At 41.8% G+C, this 15,941-nt stretch overlaps 1 long non-coding RNA gene across 2 annotated transcripts; it reads right to left on the bottom strand.

Annotated features, from left to right (window-relative positions):
- Nucleotides 1-881: 881 nt before the first annotated feature.
- LOC123106232 (uncharacterized) lies at nt 882-6,190 on the bottom strand. 2 transcript variants are annotated; one of them, XR_006451245.1, is made up of 5 exons: nt 5,810-6,190; nt 5,330-5,557; nt 2,873-3,062; nt 2,648-2,771; nt 882-1,298 (listed from the first exon to the last, which is right to left on the bottom strand). It is a non-coding gene; the product is annotated as an uncharacterized lncRNA (long non-coding RNA). The 2 variants fall into 2 exon arrangements; XR_006451244.1 differs by having other exon boundaries at nt 2,873-5,557.
- Between the last annotated feature and the right edge of the window lie 9,751 nt (nt 6,191-15,941).

Here is a 15,941-nt window from a genome sequence, read left to right as displayed (position 1 = left end):
TATGGATGAGCACCGGACAGAATATTTATATCTCAGATTTAGCTCCTCGAATACTAAACATGCGCATGGGTGGATTGTTTCATCCATGTACGACTACGAGCGTCCAACTCGTCCAACATATGGAGCTATAGATTCTTGTCCATGTACGGATGAGATCTAGAAAAAAAAATTATATCTCAGATCTAGCTCCTTAATGGTTGGATCCACACATGATACAAGTATGAAACTCAGTGTCCTTAAATTTTTTTTTTTTGAGAACACCTCAGTGTCCTTAATATGTGCATATAGACACTCACGCCTGGCCGGCCGGCCTGCTGTGTACTTTTTTGCATGCATCCATATACCAAGAGAAGAATGCATATGCATACACGTAAAAAGGCACTAGCACAAGAGCCCGTGCGTTGCAACGGGGCATACAATTTTAGTGGTTTTCTAGTGGTTGAAATTTTGTAAAAGCATAGAAGACCATGCGTTACCGTGAATACAAAATAAATAAGCATGTGCTTAGAAACCCAAAAATATTTTACCAATCGAACAACTTCTATTATTTGGTAGTTCAAATTGAATGGTGTCAAAGATACACATCAACATTGCCAACTAATAGAATTTGCAAATAATGCCAGCTCAGTAGTCATGTGACATGTTCCCAACTGCAACAGAGAAGATTCTATTTTAACTTGTTACACGAAATTTACATTTTTTTCTGGAAGAACTATTGCCTAAAAATAAATAAAATAATAAATGGTAAATTTTAGCACAAGGCAATGGTTCATATTTTTAAATTTAAGATTAAGGATATGAAAGAGAAAACGATGATCATACTAAGGCTACGGGAAAAGGCATAGGCAAGCATAGCATACAATTATATGTAACACCACGCCTTTAGACATTTCCAAATATACAAAACATAAGGTACTGAATTCTTTTACATAGACTGATACAATTCAAAAATACAATGGTTGATGAGAGGGCAAAAAAGCCACCGGATTTTCTGTTGTATATCAATGCCAACTAAAAAAAATAAGAATTGTAATTAAGGAAAAGCGACAAAAAATTTGTTAAGAGCATTTGACTTGCACTTTGACTCAATGTTTTGCTGACACATTTCCTCATGAACAAATTTGCTTTACTAACCCTCCTAACTTTCAGCTGGATGTCGGTGCCACCAAACTACCCACTCAATTGTAGGCTCAACTCCAACCAGCTCCATTCTAGGAATAGATGGATTTGTAGTTTTAGACTCCTACTTCAAAAAAGTTTGTTGGGCCTGTACTTTGAGTGGGAACCATACAGTCATACTGCAAACACATAAAAAGGAATGGTTGAAGTAATATGGAATAATATTCTCAAGTTTAATATACAAAGGAAAATGAAAAGATCATTATAACAAACATGGAAAAAGGTTTATAAGTTTTATATTGGTGCTCACAATGTCACTATCCAGCTCAGAAAGTCATTTTACTTTTGAGAGCATCATCGATTTAATCTTTATTTCTCAAGTGGATAACAATTCATCGTCGTCACCAACTACACAATAGGAAATGTGATTAAAAGGGTTGCAGTAAGATTTAAGGAGAAGAACTCCAGGGATGTTTAACCCCCACTTTCAAATGGCCTGATGTTTTCATAATTTGTGGCGTACTTCACAGATGATCACGCTTCAGGTGAAAAAGATCTGGCAACACGGAGTTCAAATAAGGTGACACATGATGCTCAATCAATTTCTGATCTTCCCACGAACGAGATACAACCAGCGTAGAAGTTAAATCAATAAATTTTCTCTACACCTTTTTTCCGCCTCACCTAGAAAGACCTATATAAGGAGGAAGAATTCAATCTGTATACTCCAAGCGCCGTAACTATCGCACTTTCCAAGCAACCCTCCAATGAAGAAAGTGCAATTGAAAGAATCAAGAATGGAAAAATAACTAGACTCCCTCATCAATTGTTTGGATTGGAATTAGGCTCATCTACTCTAGTCGTCCTCTTCTATTTCGGGCAGTAGCTCAGCCCGTTCCGGGCCTTCCTTGAATCTCACATGTACTGAATAGCAAAACAAGTAAACAACATAGTGGGTAGCATACTATAGTTGTGCTTGTCAAGGGAGTTGTTTATCAATATGGAAAACAGAAATTATATGAATCTTTTGACACAAGCAAAGTAGCATCAATATAATTAAAAAACAAATGAACAAGCACTCGGTAAGAAAGAATGATAACAATGATGAAACATACGCCTCTTCAGATCAGTTGAAAATTTAGTACTGTTACTCATGATCACTGATTAAAATTGCAGGGCAACCAAATTTGCAGTGAAATTGTAGCCTAAGTCGGCGCGATCTACCGCAATCTCTTGTGATTTTGTACTGCGTGAAAATCGCGAGTGATTGCGGCCAAATCCCACGCAATTTAAAATCACTCTCATTATTAAAATAACATCATAACACTTGGAACTTGCAAAAACTTCAAAATCATGGTGTGGAACGATTTCTTTTGGTAGCACAACAACAATTTTCACATAGCAGCAGCATTCGCACAGTATGTTGACCAGTTCTATGCTGAGCTGTTGGCACATCGTGGCTTCCAAAATGGACCATACTTATGGCGACATACCATCAGAATATGAAAGGAGGGATCCATGTGCTTACTTTGCTTTCCATGTAGCTTCAAAATAATGTATTGCCTGTTGTAGATATTTATCCGTTCTCACTGCCATGGCAATTCTACAAGGCAAATCTATGCCTTCTTCTTTCATAGCAGTGAACGCTGAACCTGGACCATCAAATAGAAGATAATTTCTCATCAAATTGCCCAGCACTATAATGAGAAGAGAAGCATCCATAAAGTAATAAACAAACTGAATCTGAATGTACCTAATCAAATGAAGGTCAGCATAGATGTTTCACAGCCTCAAGGCTTGAAGAATCAGAGAAGTCAGAAGCCTGCTATGTATGATATGTAGGCATGTCTTCTTACTTCATGAGTCTCTTATCTACTTTCCAGTAGGCAAATTTTTGTAAGCAGACTTGTCTTACTTGAGAATCCTTGCTTCTTTCTAGATTTCTTGAAAAAAGTGACACCAGTGGTAACTCTGAAGTTGATGAGAGCGCTAGGATGCTAAAAGATGCAGCTGAAAGCTCAATTTCATATTCTATTTAAAATAATAGTCAGTGCTATTACTTGCTGGTAGTGACTGCAAAACGTTGAAATTTTCACTTTTTAGCACAAAACACTGCTACAGGAGAGTACTGGGAAAGTGACACCAGGAACATGAAAAATTGCAGGACTACAGAGTAAAGAAGCCCGGCTTCCAGATATTAGCTTATGCTGATAAACACAAAAATGAAATGGTTATTGCTGCTAACCAAGGCAAGCCCCAGCATCTTCTCCCTTCTTTAAAGCTTCATCTATCTCTGGGTCACCAGAGTGATTCTTTGCCCAATCATGTATAGTTTATGGTCATTGGTCAGCATACATATACACTTTAGCGCGGGGTAATGAAAACAAAACATGGTAAATTTTAGCGCTGCTGCTTGTGCAAAACTTAAGAAGAAGACACGCACAAGGCTTCAGTTATTAACTATCGGATCACAGTTACAAATTCTACAGAGAAAAAGGTATCTATTCAAAAATCCTTCTATTGCCTGCTGCTATTCCTCTCCTTTTTTCCATCACATACCAATCAAATCCCTTGATTTCGGTATCTAGTTTGCGCTTGCAGAAACACACGAGCTCAAATACGCGTACCAACAATGCACGGGCATGAGGTGGAGCGGAAAGAACTGCCTCAAATCGCAGGCTTCATGCAGGAGGCCTATGCAGCCTCTGCTAAAAATCATAAAATGAAATGTGGCTTTACAGATGATAATGATTTTCCATCAATGTTAGAATATCAAAACTGATCCAGTTCAAAGAATGGAAAGGCAAAGAAGGTGGACCTGTGGGAAAGATCAAGCCTTCCTCGGCGGTGCAGTAATAGTCACAGTACACACTCCCGCAGTGCACTGCCTAACACAAAGTTCTTTATTGCTTTCTCAGGTATAGAGAATAACTAAATATTTCATATTTTTATATTAGTTTTTTAAAAACATTTTTGTCACTCTCTAAGTCTCCACTAATTAGACTGAAAAATAGTCCCGTAAATTAATGGCCGATTAATTTTTGGGAGGTTTGGCGGCCATCACTTTTTCAGGACAATCTAGCCCTTTGTTCTTTATCTGAAAAACAAACTCTACAATTGTTCCACCCATTACCTCTGAAACTCAGGAATCGGATAAAGGTCATTGGCATATCTCTATCTTCAAGGAAGGTTCGTGACAATGCACTGACATGTTTAAGGGTCGCAAAAATTTTCGGACCAGCCATATTACCTTGTTGAGATATCAGATCAGCCATTATCATGTACTTCTGTTGTAACATCTCCCATCTTTTGTGCTACTATCTAAAAGAGGTATGGATTGCAGAAATTCATGGTAAGTATTGATCTATAGCCGGTACCCTGTTAGTGTTTTAATATGCAAGATCATTTTTGTATTGTCACGACACATTGGTTATTGAAAAACTATAAGACATACTAAAATTCGTAATATAACTTCCAAAACGGAAGAAATGCATTGCCATTACATATGGCACAATTTCTAATGCTGCATCGAAAGGTTTGTAAATGGAGGGTGGTCTGTTGCATCAAGTTCCTCTGTTGCACGTACCATATCATCGAATCAGTAAGGTCTAGGCTTCTATACTCCTGTTGTAAGGGCTGAATACTGTGTCCATTTACATTCGATAAGCATGCCCTACATTCATCTCATCACTTTCTTAAATAAGATGCAGCCTTGAAATGGTTGCTATATTACATTTCTCTATACTCAAAACTGAACTTGGTTCAGTTAGACAAGAATTGTATTATAGAGTGTGATATTTCTTTAGCTCGTAGCTCTCCAACTATTTGCTCATATACTTAAGCCTAAGTAAATTATGTTGCATCATATTTGTAACCGACATTAGCAAAATTATGTTGCATCATATTTGTAACCGACATTAGCAAAATCATGTTGCATCATATTTGTAATTCTGTAGATACCTTGGCGATAGTAGCAAAATCCTTAACGCAAACTGGTAACGCAGGTAAGTGGTACCATATATAAATGCGCCAAGTTGCAGCAAGAACTCCTTTACGTATTACCATTATTATTGTGAAGCACATCTACCAGAATCTTTTTTTAAGGGAGGAACATGACAGTAGCCAATTTATTTGGTTCTCATCATCAGTAAATAAAAACAGATACTAAAATAGTTATCCAGGAAGGGTAGCTTCCCAGGTGTAATCATACCTAATAGTAGAACTCCGGGTACGATCTAGTGTGAATGACGCACCTCCTGAGCCCCAGATGTGTTACTTTCCAGCCGCAACAACCAAATGGATCAACATATTGTATTGGCCTTCTTGGGACGTAGCTAGTAAGTCAGCTAGCTTTGATTGGTGAAATCAATCCAGTGCCCTGCTTGGACGTAGCTAGAAAATCAAACCAGCCGAAAACATTCCAAACACCAGGAGGAATCTGCTAGTTAGTAATAAAATCGATCAGCAAAGATGGTATATATTCAGATCTTGGAGAAGTATGAACAAATAGTCTGCAGATAATCAATTTGTAGATTTCCTAGCTTATGCAGAAGTACAATACATCATCTATCCAGGACCAGGAAGCAACACTAAATTATGGCATGATATTATTTACTTCTTTTTGTTGACAATGAACACTAAATTGACCACTTGCTACTAACAAAACTGAGATTACCAGAAGCAAGCCCACCTGATCTCACGGAGCTCGTTCCGCCGCCGCCACGAAGGCAAGATTGATCCACCACCTCCATGAATCCAGGGGAGAGGAGAGAAAGAGAGAACCAGTCAATGAATTCCGATCCGTCGTCCCGAACTCTGCTTCTGCGCTCGCCCAACCTTGAGCGAGGTGGGTGCGCCGGGCGGGGCAGCAGGCCTCGAGGTCCTTTGCGAGCGCAGCGGGGGGACACGGCGCGGGGTGTGGCGGTGGTGGAGAGCGGCACGACGCGAGGCTGGCTGGAGGTGGCGGCGGCGGCGGGGGCGGGCGGCGCGGGGCGGCGGAGGGCGGCTTGAGGTGAGGCGAGCTGGGGCAGGAGGTGGCGGCAGGCTAGGGCTCGAGATGGGATCGAGGAGGCAGGTCGTGTGGGCAGCTGGGCTTTTTTTCCTTTTCTCTCCTCCATACCGATCCGGGCTGACTTATGCCGAGGACTACGGGTTGAATAGTAAAAACTTCAGGGACTTCTTTGCAAAACATCGACGACGTCCGACCAGAAACCCTAGCTGCTTTATTATTAGGTAAAGATTAGCCCACGTCACGCTAGCATTTTTTAAGAGTCCTTGTCTTGCAAGGGAAGACTTAACCCCACGCCTCTGCAATTTCTTTTCTTTCAGGTTTTTTCCTTCATGAGATGTCATAGATCTAATCCTTTAGTTATATGTTTTAAGTTATGGGTCCACCAAATCAACGACCAGATGTTTTTAATTATTCTAGTAATTTCTAGTTTATTTATCTTTTTTCTCATTAACCCGTCAATCACTTTTTATATATAATAGATAATAGATTATAAGCCCTCTATGTGGTGTCGCTCAGACGCCCGACTGAGGCATGCTTTAAAGTGTTATCCTTTCGAGGCGTCGCTTCAGACACCCGATAGGTGCATTCTATTTCTACTCCATTACTGCATATTCATATTATATAGGCATGACCTGCTTGCGTGCATCATGGATTTTTATTTTGTGACTGACGTTACGATTATGAAATATTTCAGAGCATTATTATCATTTGTTATATTATACCTGTGTTCATAATATTTGCGAGTACATTCAAAAGTACTCACTGGCTTGTCCCTGGTTGTTGTCTTGGCCAGATTTCTTGCATGGAGAGGAGCGTTGCGATGACAGCCCCGGAACCTACGCAATGAAGATAGCAGCCTCACGAAGATAGGAGTTAATCAGGTCAACTGTTCCTGTGGGAAATGGAGTCCCATAGACGCTGATGAACCACAAACCGCTTCCGCCATCGGCCACTAGAAGCCTTGTGTTGTACTCATAGGCCAGAATGGTCTTGTACTACATATTATGTATCTTGCTTGGAGTTTCTATATCAAGTTGGTGTCTCATCAGCTAACAGTAATCTTGGGGCTGGTGAGCACAAGGGCCATTTTCTAGGAAATTAATACCCCGAAAATCCGGTCCTGACATCCGTTGGGACTCGCCCCACCGATCTTTGGCACAACTTGTCCAAACGTTTTTGCAAGTTCCGGACTGTCATTCCAAGCTGCCAAACTCGCGTGTGATACGTCTCCATCGTATCCACTTTTCCAAACACTTTTGCCCTTGTTTTGGACTCTAAATTGCATGATTTGAATGAAACTAACCCGGACTGACGCTGTTTTTAACAAAACTGCCATGGTGTTATTTTTGTGCAAAAATAAAAGTTCTCGGAATGACCTGAAACTCCCGGAAGTTATTTTCATAATTAATAAAAAATATTGGTGAAAGAATCAAGGCCAGGGGGCCCACTCCCTATCCATGAGGGTAGGGGCGCGCCCTACCCCCTGGGCGCGCCCCCTACCTCGTGGCCCCCCTAGTGCTCCACCGACCTCAACTCCAACTCCCTATATTCACGTTCGGGGAGAAAAAAATCAGAGAGAAGGATTCATTGCGTTTTACGACATGGAGCGGCCGCCAAGCCCTAATCTCTCTCGGGAGGGTTGATCTGGAGTCCGTTCGGGGCTCCGGAGAGGGTAATCCGTCGTCGTCGTCATCATCAACCATCCTCCATCACCAATTTCATGATGCTCATCGTCGTGCGTGAGTAATTCCATCGTAGGCTTGCTAGACGGTGATGGTTGGATGAGATTTACCATGTAATCGAGTTAGTTTTGTTAGGGTTTGATCCCTTGTATCCACTATGTTCTGAGATTGATGTTGCTATGACTTTGCTATGCTTAATGCTTGTTACTAGGGCCCGAGTGACATGATTTCAGATCTGAACCTATTATGTTTTCATGAATATATATGAGTTTTTGATCCTATCTTGCTAGTCTATAGTCACCTACTATGTGTTATGATCCGTTAACCCTGAAGTGACAATAATCGGGATACTTACCGGTGATGACCGTAGTTTGAGGAGTTCATGTATTCACTATGTGTTAATGATTTGGTCCGGTACTCTATTAAAAGGAGGCCTTAATATCCCTTAGTTTTCAATAGGACCCCGCTGCCACGGGAGGGTAGGACAAAAGATGGCATGCAAGTTCTTTTCCATAAGCACGTATGACTATATTCGGAATAAATGCCTACATTACATTGATGAACTGGAGCTAGTCCTGTGTCACCCTATGTTATAACTATTGCATGAGGAATCGCATTCGACATAATTATCCATCACTGATCCAATGCCTACGAGATTTTCACATATTGATACTTTACCGTTGCCACTGTTATAATTACTACAAAACTGCTACTGTTACTTTTGCTACTATTATTGTTACTTCCATACTACTTTGCTACTAAATACTTTGCTGCAGATATTAAGTTATCAAGGTGATGTTGAATTGACAACTCAACTGCTAATACTTGAGAATATTCTTGGGCTCCCCTTGTGTCGAATCAATAAAGTTGGGTTGAATACTCTACCCTCAAAAACTGTTGCAATCCCTTATACTTGTGGGTTATCAAGACTATTTCCTGGCGCCGTTGCCGGGGAGCATAACTCTATTCTTTGAGTCACTTGGGATTTATATCTGCTGATCACTATGAGGAACTTGAAAGACGAAAGAACTAAGATTTTTCCCTCAACTACGGGGGAAGGTAAGGAACTGCCATCTAGCTCTGAACTTGATTCACCATCTAATTTGAGTAAGCTTGCGACACCTAAACCTGCTTCTGCTATTAATTCTGATACGTCGCATGTTATTGATGATGCCACTTCTGCTATGCGTGATGCTTATGATGAAACTACTTCTATGCTTGATACTACTGTGCCACTAGGTGAATTTCTTGATGAACAACTTGCTAGGGCTAGAGAGAATGAAATTATTGAAACTGATAATATTGATGAAAGTGATGATGAAGGTTCTACCCCTAGATATGAATTGCCTGTTGTGCCTGAGGGTTATGTTATGGATGAAGAAACTGCTAGAGATTATCTTGCTTGCAATGATAGATCCGATCTTAAGAAATTATTAGCTAAGCTTAAAGAAAAGTCTCTGAATGCTAGAATGAAATATGACCCTGCTTTTGCTACTTCACCTATCTGTGTTACTGATAAGGATTATGATTTCTCTATCGATCCTGAGATAATTACTTTGGTAGAATCTGATCCTTTTTATGGCTATGAATCTGAAATTGTTGTGGCACATCTTACTAAGTTAAATGATATAACCACCCTATTCACTAATGATGAGAAAACTCGTTACTACTATATCCTTAAATTATTTCCGTTCTCATTAAAGGGTGATGCAAAAACATGGTTTAACTCTCTTGATCCTGGTTGTGTGCGTAGTCCCTAGGATATGATTTATTACTTCTCTGCTAAATATTTCTCCGCTCATAAGAAACAAGCTGCTTTAAGGGAAATATATAATTTTGTGCAAATTGAAGAAGAGAGCTCCCACAAGCTCGGGGGAGGCTTCTCCGATTACTTAATGCTTTGCCTAATCATCCTCTCAAGAAAAATGAAATACTTGATATCTTTTATAATGGACTAACAGATGCTTCCAGAGACCACCTGGATAGTTGTGTTGGTTGTGTTTTCAGGGAAAGAACTATTAATCAAGCTGAATTGCTATTGAATAATATGTTGACTAATGAAAACAATTGAACACTTCCTGAACCAACTCCTAAGCCAACTCCGAAGAAAAGAGGTGTTCTATTTCTCAGTCCTGAAGATATGCAAGAGGCAAAGAAATCTATGAAATAAAAAGGTTAAGCATGGCATAAGCAACTATAATCTCTAATTGTCATTGCAAACATGTTTATTCATAATTGGCTGAATCAGGAACAATGAACTAATCATATTTAAAAAAACAAGAGAGGTTGAGTTCATACCAGCTTCTCTCATCTCAATCAGTCCATCATATATCGTCATTATTGCCTTTCACTTGCATGACCAAACGGTGTATAAAATAATAATAGTGTACATGCATTGGACTGAGTTGGAATCTGCAAGCATTCAATACAAAGGAGAATACAAGGTAATATGGGCTCTTTGTTAAGTCAATAATAATGCAAATGAGAGCCACTCAACATTTTCATCATGGTCTTCTCCTCTCGACCCCCAAAGAAAAGAAAAGAAATAAAACTATTTACACGGGAAAGCTCCCAACAAGCAAAAGAAGAACGAGAAATCTTTTTGGGTTTTCTTTTAATTACTACTACTACAGGCATGGAAAGTAAACTAGCTAAAAGCTACAACTAATTTTTTTGTTTTTTTTCTTAAGTTTTTTTAAACACACTAGAAGAAGGCTTAGAAAAGAAAATAAACTAGCATGGATAGTACAATGAAAAAGTATGAGCACCGACAACTAGAATGAGTGTGTGAACATGAATGTAATGTCGGTGAGAAATACGTACTCCCCCAAGCTTAGTATTTTGGCCTAAGTTGGTCTATGGCCACGGCTGGCCTGGCGGATATCCAAAGTTGTAACTGGGGTCATACTGAGATGCAACAGCTACTGCCTCAAGAGCTGCAGCTTGGAGGCGAGCTGCCTCCATCCTCCTCTCATATTCGTTTGCCTCCTCCCTGGTTATAAAGTATCTCCTTTTTGCCTGAAAGTCAAAGAAAGTGGGAGAAGGGAGAGCAACATGGACAGTATGCTGTCTGTCAAAGATTAGTCGGTAATGAAGGAACTATTCATTACTCTCAAGAAACTGATGGCTAACCATGGCACTATAATCTAGATAAGCAGGAGGCAACTTCCTATAATTTTCATGTATGGGTACCCCAAGATAATTAGCTACACGAGTTGCATAAATCCCACCAAACAAATCTCCACATGTACCATTAAGATGCAGCCTTCGTGCAACCATGGCCCCCAAGTTATATTGTTTATCACCTAATACCGCACTCTTGAGGACACTAAGATCAAGAACGCACATGTGACAAGCTTCATCTTTACCGTTAATGCATCTACCTATAAAGAGAGCAAAATAATGTATGGAAAGGAAATGAATGCTCCCTATGGTAGCTTGTGTGATTTCTCTAGATTCCCCCACAGTGATACTAGCAAGAAAGTCTTTATATTCAGATTTACGAGGTTCACTAGCATTGCCCCACAGCGGGAGTTTACAAGTAGTATTAAAATCTTCTAGGTCCATGGTATATGATTTATCATAAGGATCAAATAAAACAGTGCGAAAATTGCATGGAGATATAAATTTAAACCTTCTCACAAAGGAATCAGTAAGGTAGTAGTACTGTAGGCACTTATCTGACACGAAGTCCTCCAGATCAGCATTACGCACATATGCATCAAATTCATCTTTGATGCCCGCTTGGACCATAAACTCCTCTAACGGCCATTCACAAGGCCGCACTTGAGCTTCCCTCGGTGGTTCATCGTCCGGCTCACATATTGCGGGCCTGGGTCCTTGCTTCCTTGAAGAACCACCTTGGTACATTTTTCTAAACATATTTCTTCCTATGAAAAATTTCTGAAAATTATAGTAACTCGAAATAAAAGTGAACCAAACTCAACAAAATTGATAGCAACTACTCCCACAAGTGCCTAGAGACTAGATCATGCATTAGAACTACTTGGGACCAAATAAATTTGACATGCAAGCTCAAGAACAGGGTCACCTTTAGCAGCAAAAATTTACAATGAAAAAATCACTAGAACAAAAGCTAATTGGACCATTGGAGGAGTCACATACCAAAGAACAATCCACCAAAGCAGTTTCATGAATGGAGCTTTGAGCATGGAGATCGAAAATGGCAGCAAGATGAGCTAGAACTCATGCTTGAGCTGGTTGGTGATTTTTTTGGGAGGAAGAAGGAGTGTGTGGTTACTCGAATAAATGGAGGGGGCCCACCAGAGGCCCACGAGGCAGGGGGCGCACCCCAGGGGGGTGGGCGCGCCTTGGACCCTCGTGGCCAGGTAGTTGCCCCCTCTGGTGTGTGTTCTCAGAGCCAATAATTCTTAAATATTCTAGAAAAAAAATCATATTTCATTTTCGGGACATTTGGAGAACTTTTATTTTCGGGGTATTGTTTATTGCAAGGATAATTCAGAAAACAGACAGAAAATTATTTTTACTTTATTTAATCTAAATAACAGAAAGTAAAAGGAGGGTACAGAAGGTTGTGCCTTCTAATTTCATCCATCTCATGATCATCAAAAGGAATCCACTAACAAGGTTGATCAAGTCTTGTTAACAAACTCATTACGAATCGCATGAAACTGAAGAAATTTCGAATAACACTAGGTTACCTCAACGGGGATATGCACATCCCCAATAATAAGAATATCATATTTCTTCTTGACAGTAGGAAGAGGAAATTCAAAACCTCCAATAATGATAGTTGGAATTTTTCTAATAGAATTGATGCTATGAACTTGAGGTTGTTTCCTCGGAAAGTGTACCGTATGCTCATTACCATTAACATGAAAAGTGACATTGCCTTTGTTGCAATCAATAACAGCCCATGCAGTATTCAAAAAGGGTCTACCAAGGATGATCGACATACTATCGTCCTCGGGAATATCAAGAATAACAAAGTCCGTTAAAATAGTAACGTTTGCAACCACAAAAGTCACATCCTCACAAATACCGACAGGTATAGCGGTTGATTTATCGGCCATTTATAAAGATGTTTCAGTGGGTGTCAACTTATTCAAATCAAGTCTACGATATAAAGAGAGAGGCATAACACTAACACCGGCTTCAAGATCACATAAAGCAGTTTTAACATAGTTTTTTTAATGGAGCATGGTATAGTTGGTACTCCTGGATCTCCAAGTTTCTTAGGTATTCCACCCTTAAAAGTATAATTAGCAAGCTTTCATGTACTTAGCATAAGGGTTCATTTTAAGCATATCAGTAAAACGCATACGCAAAAAGATAGGTCTAATCATTTCAGCAAAGCGCTCAAAATCCTCATGATCCTTTTTCTTGGATGGTTTAGGAGGAAAAGGCATGGGTTTCTGAACCCATGGTTCTCTTTCTTTACCGTGCTTCCTAGCAATGAAGTCTCTCTTATCATAATGTTGATTCTTTGATTGTGGGTTATCAAGATCAACAGCAGGTTCAATCTCTACCACTACAAAAAAAAGACACATCAGTGACATGTTGGGCCGAACGAATTTTTTTTCTATCATACTTATGACACTTCTATGACGATAATTGTGACAAAACCCGGTATCATCATACATGTGGTGGGCTCCTACTTCTATGACAAAAAATCATGACAGAAAATGGGCTTTTCGTCCTGGGCGGGCCGAAGACGCAGCTCGATGACATTCTTTGGGCCGGCCATGACGGAAAAAACCATGGTAGAAGTGAGGGCAAGGAAAATATCAGGGAGTTCCCGGTTACGGTGGGTGGTCGGGGGCCGAGCGATGCGCGTTTATCTTGTACCGTACGCGCGTGGGTGCGAGGCGTTGGGCTCTATGCCTCTAACAGAACCCGAGCGAGGCGTCGCCTAACTGAACCCGAGCGATTGCACTGCAGGCTACGCGTTACTGAACCCAAGCGAGCGATTCCGTCGCTACTGCTGCGAACTGAAGCCGATTGATGCTGCCTCTAGATGAACAGCGAGCGTTACTGGGGGTTTGGATGAACAGTGAGCGTCTCTACTACGACACATGCACGCCTCTACATCGATCAGTATGTACATACACGTTTGCGACCAAAATGACAACGCTACGTATGCTTCGACCAGGTGGGTCCCGACTATCAGGCACTTCCTTGCGTGCGAAGATGTAGCTGGTGGGTCCTAGCAGTCAGGGGGGCGAATGTTTTTTTTGCCCGGACGCACTTCCTTGCATGCGAAGATGTAGCTGGTGGGTCCCAGCAGTCAGCGGGGAATGTTTTTTTCACGAAATACGGTGGCCCATCCGGTGGGTCCCTGCTGTCAGGTGGAGGAATAATTATTTTGCGCGTAATAAGGAGGCACTTCCTTGCGGCCGCCATGGACCCATCTGTCAGCCTGTCCACATGCAGTACTCTTCCGATGGAAGTCATTCCTTGACCATGTTGATCACGCCGCGCCGAGAGCACCAGGGCGGTGGACGACGGCGAGGCCTTGGAAGGGGATGACGTAGATCCGGGGAAGACGCGGCAGTGGGAGCCCATGCATAGAGGAGTATGAAGGTTCACTGGTTCGACTGCGGTATGAGGCTGCCGTCGCCGCAGGGCCTGGCCAGCGGTGGGAATAGTAGGGAGCGGTGAGGCCTCCGCGGCAGCACAGCCAGCCACGGGAGGCAGGAGCATGTAGCACGACCGGCGCTGCTTTGGGCGGCTGGACCACGAAGACCAGAGGTTGAAGAAGCACTACGATCGTTGGATGGAAATCGTACGGTCACTGGAGCTAGAATCGTTCATATTGACTAAGTTGACAAAGCCCTCCATCCCTGTCAACTTAGTAGGCCCACAAGTCAGCTTCCCACCAAGGTGAGTCCCAGCTAGTAGGGAGAGTATTCATTTTTTTGTGCGTAATAAGGAGGCACTTCCGGTGGGTCCGAGTTGACAGCGGGGGGGACATTTTTTACGCGAAATACGATGGCCCGTCCGATGGTTCCCAGCAGTCAGGGGGGAAACATTTTTTTCACAAAATACGATGGCCTGTCCAGTGGGTCCCTGCTGTCAGGTGGAGGAATAATTATTTTGTGCGTATAAAGAGGCACTTCCTTGCGGCTGCCGTGGACCCAGCTGTCAGCTTCTCCATGTATAGTACTCTTTCGATGGAAGTTAGTCATTGACCACATTGACCACGCCGCGCCGAGAGCACCACGGCGGTGGACGACGGTGAGGCCTAGGAAGGGGACGACGCGGAGCCGGGGAAGACGCGGCAGTGGATGCACACGCAGAGAGGAGTACGAGGGTTCACTGGTTCGGCTGCAGTGTGAGGCTGCCGTCGCCACAGAATAACAAGGTGTGTGGATGAGTGGAGGGATGGCCTGGCCAACGGTGGGAGTAGTAGGGGGCGGTGAGGCCTCCGCGGCAGCACAGCCGGCCACGGGAGGCAGAAGCAGGAGGCACGACCGGCGCTGCTTTGGGCGGCTGGAGCAAGAAGACCAGAGGTTGAAGAAGCACTACAGCCATTGGATGGACATCGTACAGTCACTGCAACTAGAATCGTTTATATTGACTAAGTTGACAAAGCCCTTGGTACACATCAACTTAGTAGGCCCACATGTTGATAACCCACAAGTGTAGGGGATCACGACAACTTTCGAGGGTAAATTATTCAACCCAAATTTATTGATTCGACACAAGGGGAGCCAAAGAATATTATTGAGTATTAGCAGTTGAGTTGTCAATTCAACCACACCTGGATAACTTAGTATCTGTAGTAAAGTATTTAGTAGCAAAGTAGTATGATAATAAAGGTAACCGTGGCAAAAGTAATGTTTTTGGGTTTTGTAGTGATTGTAGCAATAGCAACGGAAAAGTAAATAAGTGAAGCACAAGATGTGAAAAGCTCGTAGGCAATGGATCAGTGATGGATAATTATGTCGGATGCGATTCCTCATGTAATAGCTATAACATAGGGTGACACAGAACTAGCTCCAATTCATCAATGTAATGTAGGCATGTATTCCATAAATAGTCATACGTGCTTATGGAAAAGAACTAGCGTGACATCTTTTGTCCTACCCTCCCATGGCAGCGGGGTCCTAGCAGAAACTAAGGGATATTAAGGCCTCCTTTTAATA

This window comes from Triticum aestivum, chromosome 1B (genome assembly GCF_018294505.1).
Source record: "Triticum aestivum cultivar Chinese Spring chromosome 1B, IWGSC CS RefSeq v2.1, whole genome shotgun sequence".
Classification (NCBI taxonomy): Eukaryota; Viridiplantae; Streptophyta; class Magnoliopsida; order Poales; family Poaceae; genus Triticum; species Triticum aestivum.
This window is presented reverse-complemented; position numbering and strand designations above follow the sequence as displayed.